This window comes from Chiloscyllium plagiosum, chromosome 22 (assembly GCF_004010195.1).
Source record: "Chiloscyllium plagiosum isolate BGI_BamShark_2017 chromosome 22, ASM401019v2, whole genome shotgun sequence".
NCBI classification, from domain to species: Eukaryota; Metazoa; Chordata; class Chondrichthyes; order Orectolobiformes; family Hemiscylliidae; genus Chiloscyllium; species Chiloscyllium plagiosum.
The window spans coordinates 25,451,845-25,473,933 of NC_057731.1; the positions used below are offsets into that span (position 1 = coordinate 25,451,845).

The following is a 22,089-nucleotide window of genomic DNA, read 5'->3' on the forward strand; positions in this document are numbered from 1 at the left end:
GACTCTATCGCACTGAGCTGCCTCCTGTGCTGGATCGCACCTGCCTTTGGGACAGGACATATCCAGGGATGATGATGGTGCTGTCTGGATTATATCTGTAAGGTAAAATTCAGTGAATATGCCTATGTCAGGCTGTTGCTTGACTTGTCTGTAAAAGGGTCTGTATCTTCCGACTGGGATCCCTCCAACCGCAGGGGATGAACTTGGACTTCACCAGTTTTTTCATCCCCCCTCCCCCCACCTTGTCTCAGCCGAATCCCCCCAGCCCGGCACTGCCTTCCTGACCTGTAGTCTTCTTCTTGACCTCTCCGCCTCCATCCTACTCCGACCTATCACCCTCACCTTGACCTCTTTCCACCTATCACATTTCCAACGCCCCTCCTCCAAGTCCCTCCTCCCTACCTTTTATCTTCTCCTGCTGAACACTCTCTGCTCATTCCTGAAGAAGGGCCTGTGCCTGAAACGTCGAATCTCCTGTTCCCTGGATGCTGCCTGACCTGCTGTGCTGTTCCAGCAATAAAGTTTCAACTTTGATCTCCAGCATCTGCAGACCTCACTTTCTCCTCGAAGAACACATCATGGACAGTTCATCCATGATAATCAAATATGTATCAGTTATACCAGAATTTCAGACACTTATAAAAAGCTGAGAAGATATTTAAACATTTATTTTGTAACTATGAACATCCTTTGTTACATTGGTGTTCCAGAAAATGTATACCTTACTTTTAGTCTTGGTTTCCAAAGGTACAGTAAAAACTTTACCTTTCGGACATTAGGGGCAAGCATAATCTCAAATCAGCAGCACCGGAAGGAACTGAAACAGGGAGGGTGTCCCTATTTTCATCGGTTTGCACCAGATTTATGGCAGCACTGATAAAGCATTAACAAAATATAAAATACAGAATTCCCAAAGTTGAACATTTTAACTTGCTACATTAAAGTCAAATAAAACATATGACTGTTGCAGTTGTATGTGCAAACTGTTTTGCTCCAAACAAAGGGGATTTTCGGGTTAGCACAAGATTATAATCTTAGTGGAGATGTTGAGAACTACCTCCAACAGGGCATTATGGGACTGATTCTATGAGTAGCACACTCAATGCAGAGTAATGTACATAGATAAAATATGTCTGGGGATTGTAGGCACAGACCACATGAGTTTTTGCCTACTAATTTTAATTGACACAACATCATGAGCTTACCAGGAGCATCAGCGCATGACACCATGCTATTCCAGTTTAATTACTAATTTGGAATCAAAAGTCTATCTGTTCCATTGCTGAACCAAGCTTGATTTTTCCATGCCACAAAACACCAAATCATACCATTTTTGTCTTCAAAACACAATTAACAGTGATCTTTCAGGAAATTATAGCTGGCCTCACTCTGTTTCGATCCTTAACAAAAGCAAATGGTTGCCTTGACTTAATGAATGATGGAAACACTGTTTTATATTTATCTCAATGATAAGAGGCAACCAAATCTACACTGTCTGACAAAGCTTTATTTGAACAGAGGTCGATTTGCTTCCTTATTGGGAAGGAATTACTCAGTAACCTTTCTTGACCAAATGACTTGATCTTCCCAATTTGACCATTAACTTAGGGATGTCTGTCTCTCTGGAATATAGTTAGAAATTTTCTTCAATTGCAAAAGTGATTACCTAGCTTTTTATCTAATTAGTGCCTATGAACTTATGGAATATCACAATTCTATTTGGCTAGCTGTAGAGAAAACCCACAGCTTCCTTAGACCAGTACAAACCATGCAAGCCAGTAGATACAGTTAGCTGCTGCATATCAGTGCCCAAGTTCCAGTATTATGGAGATGTGGTTGGCTGAAGTTTTCTCCAAGTATATGATTAAAAGAAGAGGCTGTTAGTGCTGTACCTTTACCAGAGTTGGAACATAAAATAGTGCATTTAAAAGCCTAGATTTTCCAATGAGCATTACATATTTTAGCATCCTGTTAATCCCAGTGTTAAAATAATTCTGATGTGAAAGCTCTCGGCAAAAAAAAACTATTAAGCATACAACCTTAATTCATGCTTGCTATTTAGACAGTGCTTGTGGGAGATGAGTCAACTAATTTATAGTGGCATAACTACAATGCTAAGGGCAACACATCAAGGACGTTTCCATGGTTACAGTTAACATTTGCAAACAGGTAGAGAAAATGTGCAATGCCTTGATTTTATTTAAACTACCAGCTCATGGAAAAAATACAGACTAATCAGCTCATATGTGAGCAAATTTTCATATTGTACATTGAGAAAATAAAAAAGTTGCTGCTTTCTGTTACAGAGAATTTTCACTCTTTATGTAACACATATAAATATCCTCAATTGTTCATAATCTGGGTATTTATCAAATGACAATACATTAAGTTAATCTCAGCAAGGTTGCAGTTCAACTGTGCAGCTTTCTCCACAGAACTGTGCATCAGAAAAATCAGGGTTGGTCACCAGGTCTACTGCACTTGATTCTTCTATTGCTCACATCCCATCAAATTAGGCTCAGAGAAGGGTGTGTAGTTTTCTAAATTAAATTATCAAAAAGCCAGTATTGAAGAGTATAATCTTTCAATGGTGAACATATCACTGGATACAAAATTAATTTTTCCAATTGTAGCATTGCATTTGCCACTTCAAATAATGTTCAGACATGTGAATAGTTGCTGAAACAATTAAGATTTTTAAGTGAAATATAACTGAAGAGTATTATCTGTAATACTTAGGAGAGATAAGGAACACAACATCAGAATATTAATACACGGCACACAATCTTTAATTTCTCCACATTGATAGCATTCTATATTTTTGTACATATATTTCTACTTACTGAGAACAGCAACATCAGAGTGCGCCAATTTGAAGCTCAGAACCATTAGTGCAAGGTAACTGAAGAAGATTTGCAATATTTCAAAATCGTATTTGTAATAAAGTACAGGGTGACCCCCATATCCGCAGTCTCAGTTACCCATGGTTTACGGCAGTCTGAACGTATTGTAGGGGACCTTCCGGAACCAGAGACCGGGGACAGCTAGGAAGGTAAATTTCCCATTTAAATTATTCGGTTCGCTCTTATCCATGGTTTTGGGCTTCTGCAGTAGGTCTTGGAATGCATCCCCTATGGGGACGGTGGGACTACTGTATACTCAAATCATATTATATGTATTGCAAAACAATTTTTTTTCTTCAAAGCGAGTACTTTAAATAGCTTTATTTGAAACACCACTGAATAATTTCTCTGAGCATTGAACCTGAAGTTAGGCTTCTGATCAGGGAAATGTGAAAACTGGTGTTGATGCTAAACTCCAGATTTACAGCAAAATCACAGAATCCCTAGAGTGTGGAAACAGACAATTTAGCCCATTGTGTCCGCATCAACCCTCTAAAGAGCATCCCATCCAGACCCATCTCCCCACCTCCAACCCTACCCGTGTAACCCTGCATTTCCCACAGGCAATCCACCTAGCCTGCACATCCATGGACATCATGGGCAGTTTAGCATGGGCAATCCATCTAACCTGTCTATCTTTGGACTGTTGGAGGAAACCAGAGCACTAGGAGAAAAATGGGAGAATGTCTGTGTGGAGTTTGCACAATCGCCTGAGGGTGAATTAAATCCAGGTCCCTGGCGCTGTGTGGCAACAATATTAACCACTGAGCCACAATGCCGCCTGATTTTACAAAATCTTTGAGATTTACAAAGTCTTTTGCTACTTAACTCAATATTCAGTCTGTTAAATTAACTTCCTTCCACTTAACCCATAAACTTGCTGAGGTTTCATTTCATCCTTTCCAAAAAGGAGCTCGCTCCACAGCCTCACCTTCTGAACACTTTGATATAAGCAGCTAGATACAATAAAGCCCACATATCACCAAGCATATTAAAAACAGATAGTGAAAGTGGCTCTGCTCTGTCAGTCACCTCCAACACTTTCAGATTAAAACAGAAAATCTGTTGGCTGCATATAAATGAAGCTGTACACTTTGGCTCTATGATGCCGTAGGCATTTAGTTTCTAGAGCAGCACAATTATTCCTCTCCCAATAATTCTCAAATTATATCAATGTACTAACCATTAAAATTAAAGAAGGGGTAGTATCAAAGTGTCACCTCACAAAATCCTCGCCTCCAGGTATTCCAAGCATGAAGTAACATATCTTAAGTACAAACCAACAGGCTTAGTGCCAAAGATAGAACTCTCCTGGTGCTTTAGAGTAATTTTGATGCATTGTTGTTTTTATCAGTTTGTATTACTTATAATCGTTTTAAGCATAAGAAAAGCTTGAAAATTGTCATTTCTCCAGCATACGACCACCACTACTGATTGCTTTATTGTCACACGTATCGAGGTACAGTGAAAAGCTTTTTTTACGAGCAGTACAGGCAGATCATAGTAAGCAAGGAAGTACAGATCAAAACAAATCTAAGAGGCATACAGATTATATCGCATGTTAGCGAGATCAGCGTTATTTGAGGCTAGACAGTCCATTAATCACTCTAACAACGGCCTGGAAGAAGCTGTTCCTGAACCCGCTGGTGTAAGTGTTCAGGCTTTTCTGTCTTATGGAAGAGATTGTAGGAGATCATTATCAGGGTGCAATGGGTCTTTGATGATGTTGGCAACCTTTCCACGGTAGCAAGCTGTGTAAATGGAGTACATGGATGGGAGGTTGGCTTCTATCATGGTCTGGGCTGTGCACACCAACCTGTTGTTGTTTCTTACGGTCCTGGGTACAGCAGTTGCCATACCAGGCCGTTATGCACCCGAACAGTATGCTTTCAATGGTGCATCTGTAATGTTGGTGAGGGTCCTTATGGACATGCCGAATTTCCTGAGCCACCTGAGGAAGAAGAGGCATTGTTGCACCTTCTTGTTCTATTTCCCTACCCCTTGTTTTATTTACAAACTTTATTCCCAGATTTCTAAGTTAATGCATCAGGTAAAACACTAAAATATCTGTTCAATCATGCAGCAGCTAGCAAGGATCTTTGAAGTGGATGGTCATTTCAGATAAACAATCTACTGAACCAAATCATTCAAAATAATGTGGATGCATACAGTTGCTCAGCATCAGGACTTGCTGCCACAGTGTTGTGATCACCTCTGATACTTTGAGAAATTACCGAGACAGTCATTTATCAGTGATAAACCTGTGAACTACAAAGTCTGGGTTCCAGTCCCTCCCACCCAGAGGTCTGTCACAGCATGTCTAAACAGGTCATTTTAAGTAACTACATCCATCTGCAATGCTCTAACTTTCAAATTGTATTTGAAAGACACCTCAATCTGACCCTTAAACTGTTGCTAACAATTTCATGCCCATTAAAAACCAACTTGTTCGCTTTACATATATAATCTCTAGGATAAGTGTTAGAAAGCTGGACTGGTGGAGATTCAGTATAGTGTTTTGTTGGTGCAGACTTGATGGGCCAAATGGCCTCTCTTTACTGTACAATTCTGTGATAGGTGCATAATGGATCATTAATACTCCTTGTATTAAAATGCATTAACTGCCAACGGTCACACTCTGAACTGTAAGTCTAACATTAGAATACTTGCCTGTCATTAAATATCTTGCTCCAGTTGGGGAAATCTCCTTATGTTAAGTCTTTAATTGTGAATCTTATCCTGGAGAGAATTATAGATTATATTACTTACATGTGAAAACAGGCCCTTCGGCACAACAAGTCCACACCGACCCTTCGAAGAGCAACCCACCCAGACCCATTCCCCTACATTTATCTCTTCACCTAACACTACGGGCAATTTACCATGGCCAATTCACCTAACCTGCACATTTTTGGGCTGTAGGAGGAAACCTACGCAGACCCGGGGAGCATGTGCAAACTCCACACAGACAGTTGCCTGAGGCGGGAATTGATCCCGGGTCTCTGGTGCTGTGAGGCAGCAGTGCTAACCGCTGTGCCACCGTGCCGCTCACATTATAGCTGTTGTCAACCATGGCATGCATATACACACACATACACCTAAAACACCAAAAAAATTATGCAGTTTGCCACTGCAATCAATCTGGCTAATCTGAATTTAACCAATTCATAAAGAAGTCGAGTGTGGGGTGCTGGAAAAGCACAGCAGGTCAGACAGCATCAGAGGAGCAGGAGAATCAGCATTTCAGGCAAAAGCCCTTCATCGGGAATAGGGCCTCACTCCTGATGAAGGGCTTTTGCCCAAAACGTTGACTCTCCTGCTCCTCTGATGCTGCCTGATCTGCTGTGCTTTTCCAGCACCACACTCTCAACTCTAAACTCCATCATCTGCAGTCCTCACGTTCGCTCAGTTCCTAAAGAACCCTATTAATGTCCAGATCTTTCCAGCTATTTCTCCCTATTTATTCTTTAGGCACATGGAAATGGGCAGAATATGCAGAAAAAAAAAATCAGATTATCATTTTTGGTGGAATTCAATAATAGGAGCTAATGTTTTCAGATACTGATTGTTTTGGTGTGTCTTTACTACATTTGGGTTATGTTTTTAATGACTGCAGTATCTTCCCTGTAAAAATGTCACAAGACTGGCTCCAACAATACCAAATGTTATGTCCTCGCACAAGTCTCCTTAAAATTTTGTTATATTATTTCACCCTCAGTTTGTATTTGTTCCCTAAATTTGATGCATTTGTTGCTTCATCTGTTTATAAAATGACATGCAATAAAGAGCAATGAGTATTCCAGCAACTAACAATTCAACACAGGTTACAACTAGTTTTTTTTTTAAAAAAGCTGCTATATAGAGAACTCTGTGCAATGACATGGGGCATAATTAGTACCAGTTTGTAGAAGAGGGACATAATAATTCATGACAGCCCAGTGAGCATGACAGTTATATTCAGTGACATATTAGAAGACATTCTCAAGGTGAGATTAATGTTATGACTGGAAATAGTAAAGATGGGATTGCATTACTGATAGGAGAAAGATCATACTATACAAGGGACAGCAGTACAAGGGATTTGATTGGATGAATATGTTAAGTCTACAATGAACTGGATAAAATGCAAAGTAAAGAATAATTAATGGGTTTGTAAACTGACATATATCATTCTGCAAGTACAGGACAAGAACATGGATCTGAGAGGAATTCTGGATGTCTCATCAAAAACAGTCTATGGGTAATAATAAGTAAGCAAACACAATCTTGGTATGCGTGGCTAGAGAACAAAACAATCAATCAATCACTCTTGAATCATAAATAGCTGGTCAAGCATTTACTCAATTATGTGTACTCCTGCTCATCATGTGGCCAACTTCCCACAAGTTGCAGAAAATGTTGACCAAACTGATATTTGAAATGGACACAAGCTGTAATGAGAAGCTACATAAACAGAAATGGTCACATTTTTAGAAAAGAATTGACACAATCTTATTGAGATATTCAAAATTCTATCAGGGATAGAGAAGTCACCTTAAATAAGTCACAAACTCCAAAGCTAGGAGACAGATACCAGCAGCACAAAAGGAAAACTAAATATAAATGGAACTGGTGCAATTGAGAGGAGGCAGCTCTCAATACAAACTTAAGCAGGAACTCGATAGATACTTTGCAAAGATATTGAGATTGACAAGATATATTGCCAAGTATCTTTAACCTTAGGTCTGATTAGAAAGAAATTTATACACCATCTTACACAATCCACACTTCACAGCCATTTAGTACTTCTGATGTGAATGCTGTTATTGTGTAGGGAATATGTCAGCCATTTTGCACACAGAACACTCCCACAAACAGCAATATACATTTCTTTGCGATATTGATTAAAAATGACTTTTTGCCAGGACACTGCTGATAATTCATCTTTGTCTTTGGAATAGTACAAAGAGTGCTTCAATGCTCACTTGAGAGGAAAGTTGCTGCTTGGATGAAATGTTAAAACATCAACAGTCCCCCTGCACAGGACTCAAGTATCAACTCTATATTTTGTGCTCAACTCTCAGTATGTCATGATCTCCCTCAATTCCCACAGTGGTAATATCATTGGACTAGCAATGCAGAATCCCAGGCAATAAGAACATAAATTCAAATCCCATCATGGCAGCAAGAATTACAATTCAATAATCTCTGGAATTGAAAGATTCTCTCAGTAAGAGTGACCATGAAATTATTCTTGACTGTTTTACAAAAAAGGTTCAATAGAGTCCTACAAGGAAGGAAATCTGCCTCTCTTACCTGGGCCATCCTACAGGAGCTCCAGACTCTCAAGGATATGGTTGATTCTTGGCTTCCATTTGAATTGGGAGAAAGTGAGAATGCTGGAAATCAGAGTAGAGAGTGTGGTACTGGAAAAGCATCCAATTCCTGATGAAGGATTTATGCCCGAAAGCGTTGATTCTTCTGCTCCTCAGATGCTGCCTGACCGGCTGTACTTTTCCAGCGCCACACTCTTGACTCTGCCCTCTGAAGTGCTCTAGCAAGCCACTCATTTCAATAGCAATTAGGGATGGACAACAAGTGCTGGCCTTACTAGTGTTGCCCTCAGCCTATGAAGAAAAATATTTTTAAAATTTCTGACTGAGGTGCAAAATTGCAATCAATTGAGTCACAGTTGACACTTTGCCACAATGTCTGTATTATAATTGTGCATTAAATCTATTAGACAACATGGTACTGGAAAAATTTCTGTAGCACTAGAAAATTGGCCAATTTTTTGCCAGTTTGAACTCAGTTAGTTCATGTATGGAATGAACTTCCAGAGGAAGTGGTCGATGCAGGTACAATTACAACATTTAAAAGACATTTGGATAAGTTTGGAGAGGTATGGACCAAGCACAAGCTCATGGGACTTGTTTAGTTTTGGGATTATGGTTGACATGGACTGGTTGGACTACAAGTTCTGTTTCTGTGCTGTATGACTCTGAGAATAATATACGTACTCAGAATTTGGGACTCTCAAGTCCATAGTTTATAGATGCATTCAAATTGTTGAATTGTGTTTTAGTTGTGATGCATACACTCATGGGAAGAACAACAATTAATGTTTTGAATTGTCAATGTACTTAGAAAGTGAAAATTAGTTCTCATTTAAACATGTACACTAAGAAATTAATCTTTCACCAACAATTTGTGTAAAACATTTTGCTATTCTTCCACCACTGGAAATCCAATCTATTCATTTCCAATTGTTGAAACAGATTAATAAATTTCAACTTTGATTGTGCAGTGGCAATATTTTGAAATGAAACTTCTGTTTAGAACACAGATGTTTCCAGTCTCTAATGTCTATGGAAACAAGTGTGACTCCATATCAATTTCAAAATATGTAATGCAAAGACTTAAAACTGATCAAGAAGATTTGTAATCACACAATTGTTCTGCCTTTTGGAGTAAAACTGGATAACTGGTTGACAGGATTGCAAGGCACAATTGACATGTATCTGTTCAAAGTAAGTCAGGCAGCAGACGTACAGCGCACTAATTATAGGGATTTTGGTACGCAACCTAATGCTGAATGTGCTGTTGAGCAGCTCCACAGCTGAGGAGGAGTAGGCTCACACAAAGCAAATTATTTAAAACTAGACTGCACTTAAACACATTGGGTATCCTGCCTACAGCAGGGGCTGGAAGTAATGAAACAAAACAATGGTGCATCATGCCTGACAGCAAACTCCCACTCTAGCACTGGATGTTTTTGTATAAGGACACAGATTCCTTTTTTTTCCAGTATTAGAATGTCATCAAGCCCAACACTCAAGAAAACAGGGGCCATTGCAGTCATTGCCAGATGTAGTGCTATGAGAATTTCAATAGGCTCATTCAAGTGGGCAAGGTAAGAAAATATATGTTCAAAGTCTCTACCACCCAGAAACCTCAACCATTGCTCAATCCACCATAGCCCAATCACAGATAGTTTAAGTACCTTAATCATATTTTGTAAACACCACCTCTTATAGGCATTTCTCCCTGCTGCAAGCCTCAAACTAGCATTTTATAATGTGTGCACATTTTACCATCGTGTTTGAATCTAACAGTTGGCAATGTCACCACAACATATTATACCATACTGCCACATCTCCAGCTTTCCTGCAGGACAAGCTGATATATAACCAGCAGCAGATACTCACCAGATAGGATTGTGCCCCACTGCACCCAACATGCTCTTATATACATGAAGAAGACAGTGCTCATCATTATTGAAGGCATCATGACTGCTAAAAGAAATCTGCCACCAGCAACACCAGATCAAAAGCATGCTTGTACTTAATTATCCTATTGCCATCCAATTTGTCCTTCATCGTGCAATCAAGTCAGGCTTCCTCTACTCCACTCACAGCAGCTCTGCCTTTGCACCTTTTGATACTAATGAATTGCGACCTGGCCAGGTAGTGGTGGAAGAGGAGGAGATGGAAATTCAGGAAGACATTGAAGACGCAGTCACACTTACTCAGACTTGACCATGAACTTACACAGTGGCAGTGCAGTTACTTCAGTGCATAGCTTCAGGATTGGATGTGCACATTTCAAAAAAACCACACGAGTGACCGGAGATCAGGATAGCACAGATGTCAGTCCACCGGAGAATAATGCTTCATGTACCCCTATTGCACATTTTGAAGGGATTGCACAGCATATAAGGCTAAAGATTTTGAATTACTTGGTGCATTGACAGGCTTGCCAAATAGTCTGTGGTCACAGTCAAGGAGACTGGAAGAGTCCAGTGTCACCTAGAGGCAGAGCTTGAAGTCCTTCATGTCCAATTGTGAAAGTGATAACCAACTCCATTTACACATCTGTGAACCAACCACAAAATTGCATAGGATGGCTAATATCTCTGATTCTGTTGCAATGAGGGCAGAAGCAACCCAATGTGGAGTGGAAACACACACCCAGGTCACTCAACTGTTATCATAGTTATGGATACCAGTGCCTAAAAGGGCTTGTAGGTATTGAGATACTGCGACATTTCTGGGATTATGGAGCTACCATGCAGTTCAAGTGTCAACTGCACCATGAGGATCAAACATGCTGTCAACATTTAGTCACTCACCACAGCATTCTCCCAATGCCAACAATCAGCCAGCCCAGAATGCTGCTATCCATGCCAATGTGCTACAAATTTAAAGCGAGACCCTCCATGGTTAGTAGCTATTTCAATTCCACCAACTGTATCTGTAGTACTAAAAGAAATAGGCACTACATAACCAAATTTTGCAGCCAAGTTGTCTTACTAATATCTCACTGCAATTAAATAGCACCTTACTAAGATTATACCAAACACTATATATGTTTAGTTCCTTTATTGCAAGGAAAGAGATAGTTGCATCACAGAGAATGCACTGATGTTTCACTGAACAGATCTCTGGCAATGAGAGTATTGTCCCCCAAGGAGACGAGGTATAAATGCCCTAAAGTTTAGAAGAATGACAGAATCATTTAAAAGTCTTAAAAAGCTTGACAGGGGAGATGCAGGAAGATTGTTCACCCAGTTGGAAAGTTTATCACTCTTAGTCACAATCTCAGAATAAAGGGTTCACAATTTAGGCCTTAAATTAGGAGAATTTATTTTCCAATCAAAGGATTGTATATGGTTAGTCATTAAATATATTTTGAGAGAAAAAGAGAGAAAAGACAGACAGATCTGGAGATGTTTGGGCATTAAAGGAATTAAATGTTATGTAAATAATGTAGGACAGTGACATTGTAGTAGACTGGCCATGATTTTGTTAAATGGCAGAGCACAACAGTCTTAAAGAGCTGAATGGCTTACTCCTATTTTGTACATATACATACCAGGCCTGGAGTGTGTAACCAAACCTTTACATTGGGTCAAGACGTCTAGTCTGGCAAAATGTCATCCATTGTCTTCAGTTATACATGTGCAAGCATGCTAAACTTTAAAATGCTTTCACTCAAAATTATAAAGGTAATTTGTAGTTTTATTTATGTCAACCTGTTCAGAGATGTTATGACACCCTCTAGAGCAGGTGAGATTTAAATCTAGTCTCTGGCTCAGAGGTAGGGGCATTACCATGTGCGACAAGAACTCAAAAGGCAGTTAGTGATAACATTTTCCTGAAATTAATGGTAGAGTTTTGGCAAGTCTGCCAAGACCATGTAGCGATTTGAGCATCTTCCTTGGTACAATTGTTGGCATAGTTTCTTCAATACCAGTACTGCCCTGATAACTTGCTGAACCGGCACCAAAGTGCATTGACAGCAGTTGCACCTACACAGTGGCCATGACAAATTGTATATGCAAATTAACAGCATTGCAACACTGATCAGTGTATTAAAATGAGTTATGTCAGAATGCCATTGCGATGGTCCTTCTAGAACAAGCAGCTAGTAATGATCACATTTAGATTGTTGGCAGTCACTGACATTCAACAAAAATTAATCTTCAACAGAATTCAGCAGTTTCACCTTCCTCTGACCATTACCTGTGGTTCAGTCATAGAGCATAGAACATTACAGCGCAGTACAGGCCCTTCGGCCCTCGATTTTGCGCCAACCTGTCACACCAATCTGAAGCCCATCTAACCTACACTATTCCATGTACGTTCATACGCTTGTCCAATGACGACTTAAATGTACTTAAAGTTGGCGAATCTACTACTGTTGCAGGCAAAGCATTCCATACCCTTACTACTCTGAGTAAAGAAACTACCTCGGACATCTGTCCTATATCTATCACCCCTCAATTTAAAGTTGTGTCCCCTCGTGTTTGTTGTCCCCATACTTGGGGAAAAGGCTCTCCCTGTCCACCCTATCTAACCCTCTGATTATCTTATATGTCTCTATTAAGTCACCTCTCAACCTTCTTCTCTCTAATGAAAATAGTCTCAAGTCCCTCAGCCTTTCCTCATAAGACCTTCTCTCCATACCAGGCAACATCCTAGTAAATCTCCTCTGCATCCTTTCCAAAGCTTCCACATCCTTCTTATAATGCGGTGATCAGAACTGTACACAATACTCCAAGTGCGGCCGCACTACAGTTTTGTAAAGCTGTAGCATAACCTCATGATTCTGGAACTCGATCCCTCTATTAATAAAAGCTAAAACACTGTATAAGCCTTCTTAACAACCCTGTCAACCTGGGTGGCAACTTTCAAGGATCTGTGTACCTGGACACAGATTTATCTGCTCATCTACATTACCAAGAATCTTACCATTAGCCCAGTATTTTGCATTCTGGTTACTCCGACCAAAGTGAATCACCTCACACTTGTCCGCATTAAATTATGATTCACACATGTATTGGGACATAATTTTACACCACAGTAACCTACAAACAAACATCCTTTGTCACTATCCACAACTCAACCAACCTTAGTGTCATCTGCAAATTTACTAACCCACCCTTCTACGCCCTCATCCAGGTCATTTATAACATATTGTATGACTAAGCATCAATAAAAGAAAAGGCCACCATGAAATGCAGAGAAAGACAAAAAGGAGAAACTTGCATTCATATTGCATATTTCACCACCCCATGATATAGCAGCATAGAACCGAGCAGAAGTAGAACACTTAGCCCTTCACTATGATCATGGTTGATCTGACTCTGGCTTTAGCTCTGTTTTCCTGTCCGCAACTCATAACTTTTGATAGACAAAGAAGGATTATCTAACCCTGCCTTAAATAAATTTCAAAAGCAGTCTCTATTCCCTTCTTGATGAAAGTCCAGTCCCCTCAAAATCTTATTCATTTCAATAAGATCATCTCTTATTCTTCAAAGGGTATACAACCTAACCTGATCAACTTTTCTTCATAATATAACACTTGCATCTAGGAACAAGTCAAATCAACCTTCTAAGAATAGCTTCTAAGGCAATTATAAGCAATTCAAAAGCAATATAGTTCAAAAATGAGATCAATGCTCTTCACATTAAACATGCACTTTCACCAATGACCTGTACGGCTTCAGTAAATTTCTATATTCAATAACTAATAATTCATTTTGCTCCATCAACCTACTAACTTTAGGTGCCCCAGCTCTCTCTGGACCACCATGTTTAGTAATCTCTGTTCATTTGAATACTATGCTGCTTTTCTGTTCTTCCTTTCAAAGTCAACAGATTAATATTTTCCCACGTAATATTCCAGTTGCCAAAAAAAAGAGCTCCTGCAGTTAGAAGGCCTGAGTCCAAGTCTTACCTATTTCAGAGGTGTGTGTCATAATGTTTCTGACAAGGCCGATTTTAAAAAAACTACTTTTGTCAGTCATTTAATCTGTCCTTTTGTTTTGCGGACTACTTCCTCTTGACAACCTATTAACCAATCCTTTTTCATTCATGATGTTACCCTTTTCATGTGTTGTTATCCTGGCTAGCAATTTTTGATGTGGCACCAACTAGTTCTTCTCTATTCAATGGATGTTACTTTGTCAAAATAAAATTCTAACAAAATTAGTTAAACACTATTTCTCTTTCACAAATCCATGATGACTGTCCTATAAAATTGAGAATTTAACAAAAAAATTCTGTTATGGCCTCTTTAATAATGGATTCTAGAATATTCCCTACTATAGATGTTAAGCTCACTTACTTATAATTTCAGGCCTTCTGCATCTCCTTTCTTAGATAAGTATGTTACATTTTCTATTGCTATTTTCTAATCCACTGGGACTTTTACAAAATTTAAAGGAGCTCTGGAAAATTATAACCAGTGCAATGACCACCATGTCTTTTAGATGTAGATTTGCTCGCTGAGCTGGAAGGTTCATTTCCAGACGTTTCGTCATCCTATTAGGTAACATCTTCAGTGGGTGTCCAAGGGAAGCACTGTTCACAATTCCTGCCATGTTTCGGTTTCATTGGGTTGGTGATGTAATTTCCTGTTATTTTCCTCAGTGGGTGGTAGATGGGGTCTAACTCGATGGGTTTGTTGATAGAGTTCCGGTTGGAATGCTATGCTTCTAGGAATTCTCGTGCGGGTCTCTGTTTGGCTTGTCCTAAGATGGATTTGTTGTCCTAGTCGAAGTGGTGTCCTTCCTAGGATACTAGTGAGAGAAGGTCATGTCTTCTTGTGGCTAGTTGATGTTCATGTATCCTGGTGGCTAGTTTTCTGCCTGTTTGTCACAGTATTTTGTAAATGACATTAGTTTTGCTTCTTGTCAGTCTTTCGAATTCATTAGCTGCTGTTTTAGTGAGTTGATGGGTTTGTGGGCTACCATGATGCCAAAGGGTCTGAGGAGTCTGGCAGACATTTCCAAGATGTTTTTGATGTAGGGGAGAGTGGCTAGCGTTTCTGGATGTGTTTTGTCTGCTTGTTTGGGTTTGTTGCTGAGAAATCAGCGGACTGTGTTCATTGGGTACCCATTATTTTTTAATACACGGTACAGGTGATTTTCCTCTGCTCTGCGTAGTTCCTCTGTGCTGCAGTGTGTTGGCTCATTGAAATAACATTCTGATGCAGCTTTGTCTTTCTTTTAAAATACTAGGAGGTAGGCCACAAGTCCAAGACATTTGACTGCCCTTCAGTCCAACAATTAGTTTCAAAAGGTCCCCTGCACCTTTTTCCAGGGTAATGACGATAAAAGTTCATCCTTCCCTGTCACTTCTTGATTTTCAATTACTTTTCAGAAGTTTAAAGTCTTTTGTAATAAACACTATATTTTTTTAAAAGTATCTACTATTCCTTTGTTTTTGATTAATTTCCCCAGATGCATTCTATACAGAAAAAACAAGCTTTTCTTACTCTTATTATTCAAACAACTTGTAGAAACTCTATGACTAGCTAGCTATCATTCACTTGTAGAAACTCTATGACTAGCTAGCTATCATTCTCGTTTGGCTGCCTCTTCATTGCCTTTTTCGCTAATTCTTAAATCTGCATAATCCTCTAATCTACCACTAATCTTTGTTAAAAGATCACACAATACTAGGTTATAGTCCAACAGGTTTAATTGGAAGCACTAGCTTTCAGAGCACCGCTCCTTCATCAGGTGGTTGTGGTACACTCACGCACACACATATACACTCTCTCTCAGACACTCAACTCCCCAACCCAGACACACACACACATATTTTGTGGGGTGAATTTATACTTGCAGAGTTACATTGTACTTTGCTCAAAAACTGCATGAATTCATGTAAAACTCTTATCTCATTTTTTAGATTAGAATCAATCTAAACATCATGGCATAGACAGAACACAGGGGCTATCACCTTCAACATATTGTCAAGCTAACACCAATTGTTACAGCTAACCTGAGAATGCAACTTTAAAAAAAAAACGTTGTACGATTTACACATGAAAGAAGTGAAACTATCATGGTATTCGAACAGATGAAAGACTCAACAGACAATCAAGGTATTTTTTTAATGTATAATTTCAGTTACATCATACTGTAAACTTTTGCTATAACTTCTGTGCCTTACAATTGTATCCTCCACAATCACCTGATGAAGAAGCGGCGCTCCGAAAGCTAGTGCTTCCAATTAAACCTGTTGGACTATAACCTGTGATTTTTAACTTTGTACACTCCAGTCCAACACCGGCATCTCCAAATCATGACTAATCTTTGTGGATTTATAGTGATTCTTTCCCTGTAAGTACCATCCTTAACTTCTTTACTTCGCTACTGATGATGTATCTTTTTCAATAAATTTTTCTTTTTCACTGCCGAAAAAGTATTAATAAACTTCTCCTTAAATTCTACCATTGCAACTTGACTATCATACCTTTTAATTTAGTTTTCTCAGTGAGTCTTCGTTCATTGATTTAGGTTTAGAATACTAGTCATGGACCCACACTTCTCTTTCAAACTGCACATGAAATTCCATCATGCTGTGATGTCTGTCATCAAGAGGCTCATTAACAATGTACATTATCTGGTCTATCAACAACCTCAAATGAAAAAGAATTTAAGATATCCAGCTGTCTGGTCAGCTCTAGAATGCACAGCTTTGAGAAACTGACTAGAAGAGATCCTATGAACAAATTTCCACTTTCATCATTCTGATTCTCTTAGTCTATATGAGATTAAGATCACTTATGATTATTGCACTCCATTTCTTGGATGTCCCATTTTACTTCTTTCTGTATGCTATGTCTAAATTGTTTCACAGATAATAAAAGTGCATTATAAAGTATAATGTTGCGATTTAGCAAGTAAAAAGACTAATTTTGGATGCCCACAATATCACAGAATTTCCCCTCACCCTAACAAAGAACACAATACAGTACAATTGCCCATGCTTCTTTTTGCAATGCGTAGAAAAGATGAATACCACATCAAAAGATGAATCACCTGCCTTTCAACACATTAACCATAACATGTTTTGAACTTCAATCCAAAGAAAGATGAAAGAAGATTGTTCTGTGTCAATTCAATGATTAAATTAAAATGTCAGTTGCTACATTGTAGAAATTGCTTTACTTACAAAGAGACTTAATTCTAAACTTTTTACATAAAATTAATCTGAAAGTTTGTCTGATTATAGGCAAAACGATCACTAATGGTATTTACTGTTCTATATTTAATTGTGTTGTACAGTACTTGAAGTTTGAAATCATATTATTTTGCATTTGTGTCTTTGGAGACAAATACATGGACATGTTCAAAAACATTTTATATTCAAAACATATGTTACAGTTGACCCCCTATCCTCAAGTCCTGGATTTAGTGTGTCAAAATCAGCTTCTTTCTTAAAACAAAGCTTATCGTATCAACAATGCAGAATGGCATCATATCCAACCATTATACATTGTTTAAAGTGCTCACTTGGGTCACTAGCTTTCCCTTCAGCAAAATTAAGCATCTCACTTTTATAAGAGTTCATGCAATACATAATGTGAAGGAAATCAAGACGTGTTATCCATTATACAATGTTTGGATAATAAGTATGCCTCAAGTGTAATACACGTCATGATGTATTTGGTTTGCAAGTATATAACTTTTTTTTTTAAAAAAGTCTATCATTCACCTGCAGCCTTAAACTTACAATCAGTTACAACTGCTCTCTGACTGACCTTAGCATTTACAAGCTGCTATAGTTAGGTGTTTTTGCTTACTTAAAAGAGAGCCTTTAATGATAAATATGACAGGATAATGAGTACACATTACAACCATGCTCCATACCTGGAAGCAATGAATTGGTGATCTGTTGGCATTGAAAGTTGCACTTCTTAAATGACCTTATCATCATATTTCAAAGCACAAAAAACAAAATATAAGAAAGAAAAAAAGATGCCAGGTATTTGCCTAATGTTTTACTCATTTGTATCTGATAACCCAATTTGTCCTAAAAGACTGAGGTTTGGCAGTTATTTGTAAATCCCAATCTGCTGAACTTTCTTGTACATTGCTTCACAATATGTTGACATACACCATTTCCCCTCAATGTGTTTGAACAGTATGCTTAAAAGGGACAGGAAAGTTAAGGAATATTCTAGCGCTGCTGATAGATTTCATATATACATAAATGAGGAACATTCTGCAGTGGATGTAACTTCTGATTAAAGAAGGTCTCCATTCAAAATTCCAGAACATTTTGGGTAGCTGTCATCATGGTGAATGTGCAAAGACATTCCTTGGTGCAGACTTATGGCCAGTGGCAACCAAATCATAGATATCTTAAAAGCTTTTACATCAGCACACCAAAATGTTCTCAGAGGAAAAGGCACCCTTATGGAGAAATACAGTGGTCATATCACTGGATTTGTAATCCAGAGCCCCAGATTAATATTCTAGGGGCATGTATTTGATTCCCACATTGACAGATGGTGAATTCAATTGAGTCGAATTCAAATCCGGAATTAAAAGTTAGTTTAATGGTAACAATTAACCATTGGTGATTGCAATAAAATCTAATTGATCATAATGGTTCAATAAAAAGAGGTGGGTAAGTTTAAAAGGTCTTGCTGCTTATAATATTGAAAAAACTTTTGTCAAACTGTACATATATGGATGGCAAAAGCACTTGAATTTTAACCATTAGTGGGAATTATTACTCAGACTGTAATTTTCAGTTGAGCTGTAAAACTGCCTTCAGTGTGCTGTGATAGTGAGTGAGCACCTTTTGAAATTATTTGTATATGAAGATTAATATTCTGATGGTCAAATGAAGTGAGTAAAGCTGTTAAAATGGATAATAAAAAGGTGGGCATTTTTGAAGCTTTTCAGCAGGACTCTTTACATGGTCCATATAAATGGATTAGATTTAAATGGAAAGGGATAGAATCAGGAAGCTGGCAAATAATTTAAAAATGTGGCTAATTATGAGGAGAGAAGATTCTTTAAAGAGCAGGATTATGTTGTCAGGTTGTATGTGCAGAAGTGTGACAACAAAAAGGGCATCAATTCAGAAAGGTGTAAGGCACTGCATTTGGGAGGGCAAATAAAACATTGAAGTACACCAAAGTGGTAGAACATTGCAGAGGAACAGAAGGACCTTGAAGTGCAAGTTAAAGATCCCTAAAAGAAACACAACTGGAAAGCTGGCGAAGACAACATCCAGATCACTTTTCTTTATTAGCAAGACATTGGACAGAAAAAAAAAGGTGAAGTTAAAAACGAGAAGGGTAGAAAATACTAATTCAGGCTAAAGCTGAAGTATTGCCTGAAATTCTGGTCACTGCACTATAGGAAGGATATCATTGCACTGGAGATTGTTCAGAGGATAGTTGAGGGTATTCCCTGAACTGAAAAATGTGAGGAACATTCCAAAGCATTTTTGGAACTGATGAGGTCCAAGAGATATTTTTAATTGAATTATACAAATTTAATGGCACCTGGATAGAGGGGAAAAGGCAGGACCAGTTTCCAATAGCAGAGAGGTCAAAATCCAGGGACTACAAATTTAAAGGGGAGTTGACAGCAAGGTATTTTCACTCAGAATGCTGGGGTCTGGAATTCGTAACTTGAAATGATGGTAAAGGTAGAAATCTCATCGCTCTTTGAAAGTGCATGGATGTGCACTGGAAGTGCTGTATTAAGGCTAAGGGACCAAAATCTAGAAATTGAGTGCTAGATTGTTCTTTGCTGGCCTGCGGACACAATGGGCCTCCTTCAGTATTATATTCTTCCCTTATCTAACCTACTTATGGTGCAGCTCCTGGATAGCTCTTGGTTGATCGAAGATATTACTGGTGTTTGCTGACAAAAAAGGACCACATGACAACTGTTCTACAATGAACATCCGCACACAACCAGCTATCAATGACACTTGGGCATAAGATTTTATCACTCTTAACCAGAGTGGCTTGCTAGGCCATTTCGGAAGGTGCTTAAGAGTCAGAGGTAGTTTCTTTAGTCAGAGAATAGTAAGGGTATGGAATGCTTTGCCTGCAATAGTAGTAGATTCGCCCACTTTAAGTACATTTAAGTCATCATTGGACAAGCATATGGACGTATATGGAATAGTGTAGGTTAGATGGGCTTCAGATTGGTATGACAGGTCGGCACAACATCGAGGGCTGAAGGGCCTGTACTGCGCTATAATGTTCTATGTTCAACCACATTGCTGGTGAGTCTAGAGTCACAAGAATAGCTAATGGGTATGATAGCAGTTTGCTTTTATTTCCAGTTTTTGCTAATGGAATTTATCAGTGCGAAACATTACAATTCTAGTAGCATTACCACGACGTTACTATTTTGTGTGCAAGTACAAAACTACTTTAGACATTAGAACTTCTATAATACTTTCCTAACAGTTGCTCCTGGGTCTTGCAATGCTGCTAAATAGTGACCTTCTGTGCTATTGCCAAGCGTTTCCATTTTGTAGGTAAAAACAATGACTGCAGATGCTGGAAACCAGATTCTGGAGTAGAGTGGTGCTGGAAAAGCACAGCAGTTCGGGCAGCATCTGAGGAGCAGGAGAATCAACGTTTCAGGCAAAAGCCCTTTGCAAAGGTTGGAGGATTACTCAACATTCAAACTGACAATCTAACTGAAGCAATGATGATGTGTGGCCTCCTACAAAGCCTCTCACATCTGGTTTCCCCTGAGAATAAAGGTTGCATTGCTGTGGTTTGCTAGATTCTCAGTACAGAGCTGGACACCGAAAGACTTGAGTACTTAATGCGAATGCCCTTTCATCGACTTGCCGCACTTTAATTTACCTTGAATCAGCCTCCCATTTGTCTACCCAGGACTATAAGTTTCCACCTGACCTCGAACTCTCTCTTCAACCCATCTTTTTTTATTTGGTAGGAGCTGTTTCACCCTCTTGATTTCTCGCTTGAAGGAGAGATCATCACTGAAACGTTTCTCTCGTTACAAATATTGCTTGGCCAGCTCAGGATTTCCCGAATTGAACACCATTTAAACTCCTTTTAGTCCCGAAGAAACGTTAACTCTGCCTCTTTCACCGCAGATACTGCCAGGCCTGTGAGCGTTTTTTTTCCCAGCAGTTGTATTTTAAATTCAGATTTCCAGCCTCTGCAATATTTTGCCTTTATTAAATTATTTCCAGCATATTCTGTCTCCATGTAGAGTGATTATGGGGATGCCATTGTGCGTATAGTCTTGCCATTTCTCGCGTGATCAACAACTCGCCTCAATGTTTAACACAATTTAATCAAAGCGAAACGCCGATATAACCGGAGTCTTTCGGTGGACTGCATATGTAAGCACCGGGCGGTTTTAGATCAGTTCGAACATGGACAATCCAGCTGAAGCAATGTCCCCAACAACTAAATCAAGCCCGTTAACCATTGCCTAACTGACAGAACGGTCCACGGCCTCCTGTAATATCATTTCATCATTGCACACCGATCAATCGGTTTTCACGGTGAAACAGGCCCTGTGCAAAGTACTTATTAGCAGTTATCAGTATGCAAAGAACAGCCCAAATCCCGCCCACCCGTTCAGTAGTGGCCCACGTGTGCAAGCCTGCAATGCATATTGAAGTGTAACAGATTGGATGTGTAAATATCCTGCATGATTCATGCGGAACCCTGTGATGTACACACTGCTGTTGCTTGGTTTACTAATCGTGGCATCCAGTGTTGTAAACTGTACCGAGACAAGAATCGCACAGCTCTGTTTCCAAAACACAAGCAAGATTAGATCCATGCAAAAAGAGGTATCCAGTTAGCAGCATTCCCTCACTGGGCAATAACAGAGCTGAAACTGCAGTAGGACTCGGCTATTGCAATCATTAACGATTTCACCCAC

The 22,089-nt window shown here is 39.0% G+C and overlaps 1 long non-coding RNA gene across 6 annotated transcripts in view; it reads right to left on the minus strand.

Annotated features, from left to right (window-relative positions):
* LOC122561137 overlaps positions 1-22,089 on the minus strand; it is a 125,013-nt gene that overhangs the window by 101,534 nt on the left and 1,390 nt on the right. The gene's annotated exons all lie outside the window — the stretch shown is intronic.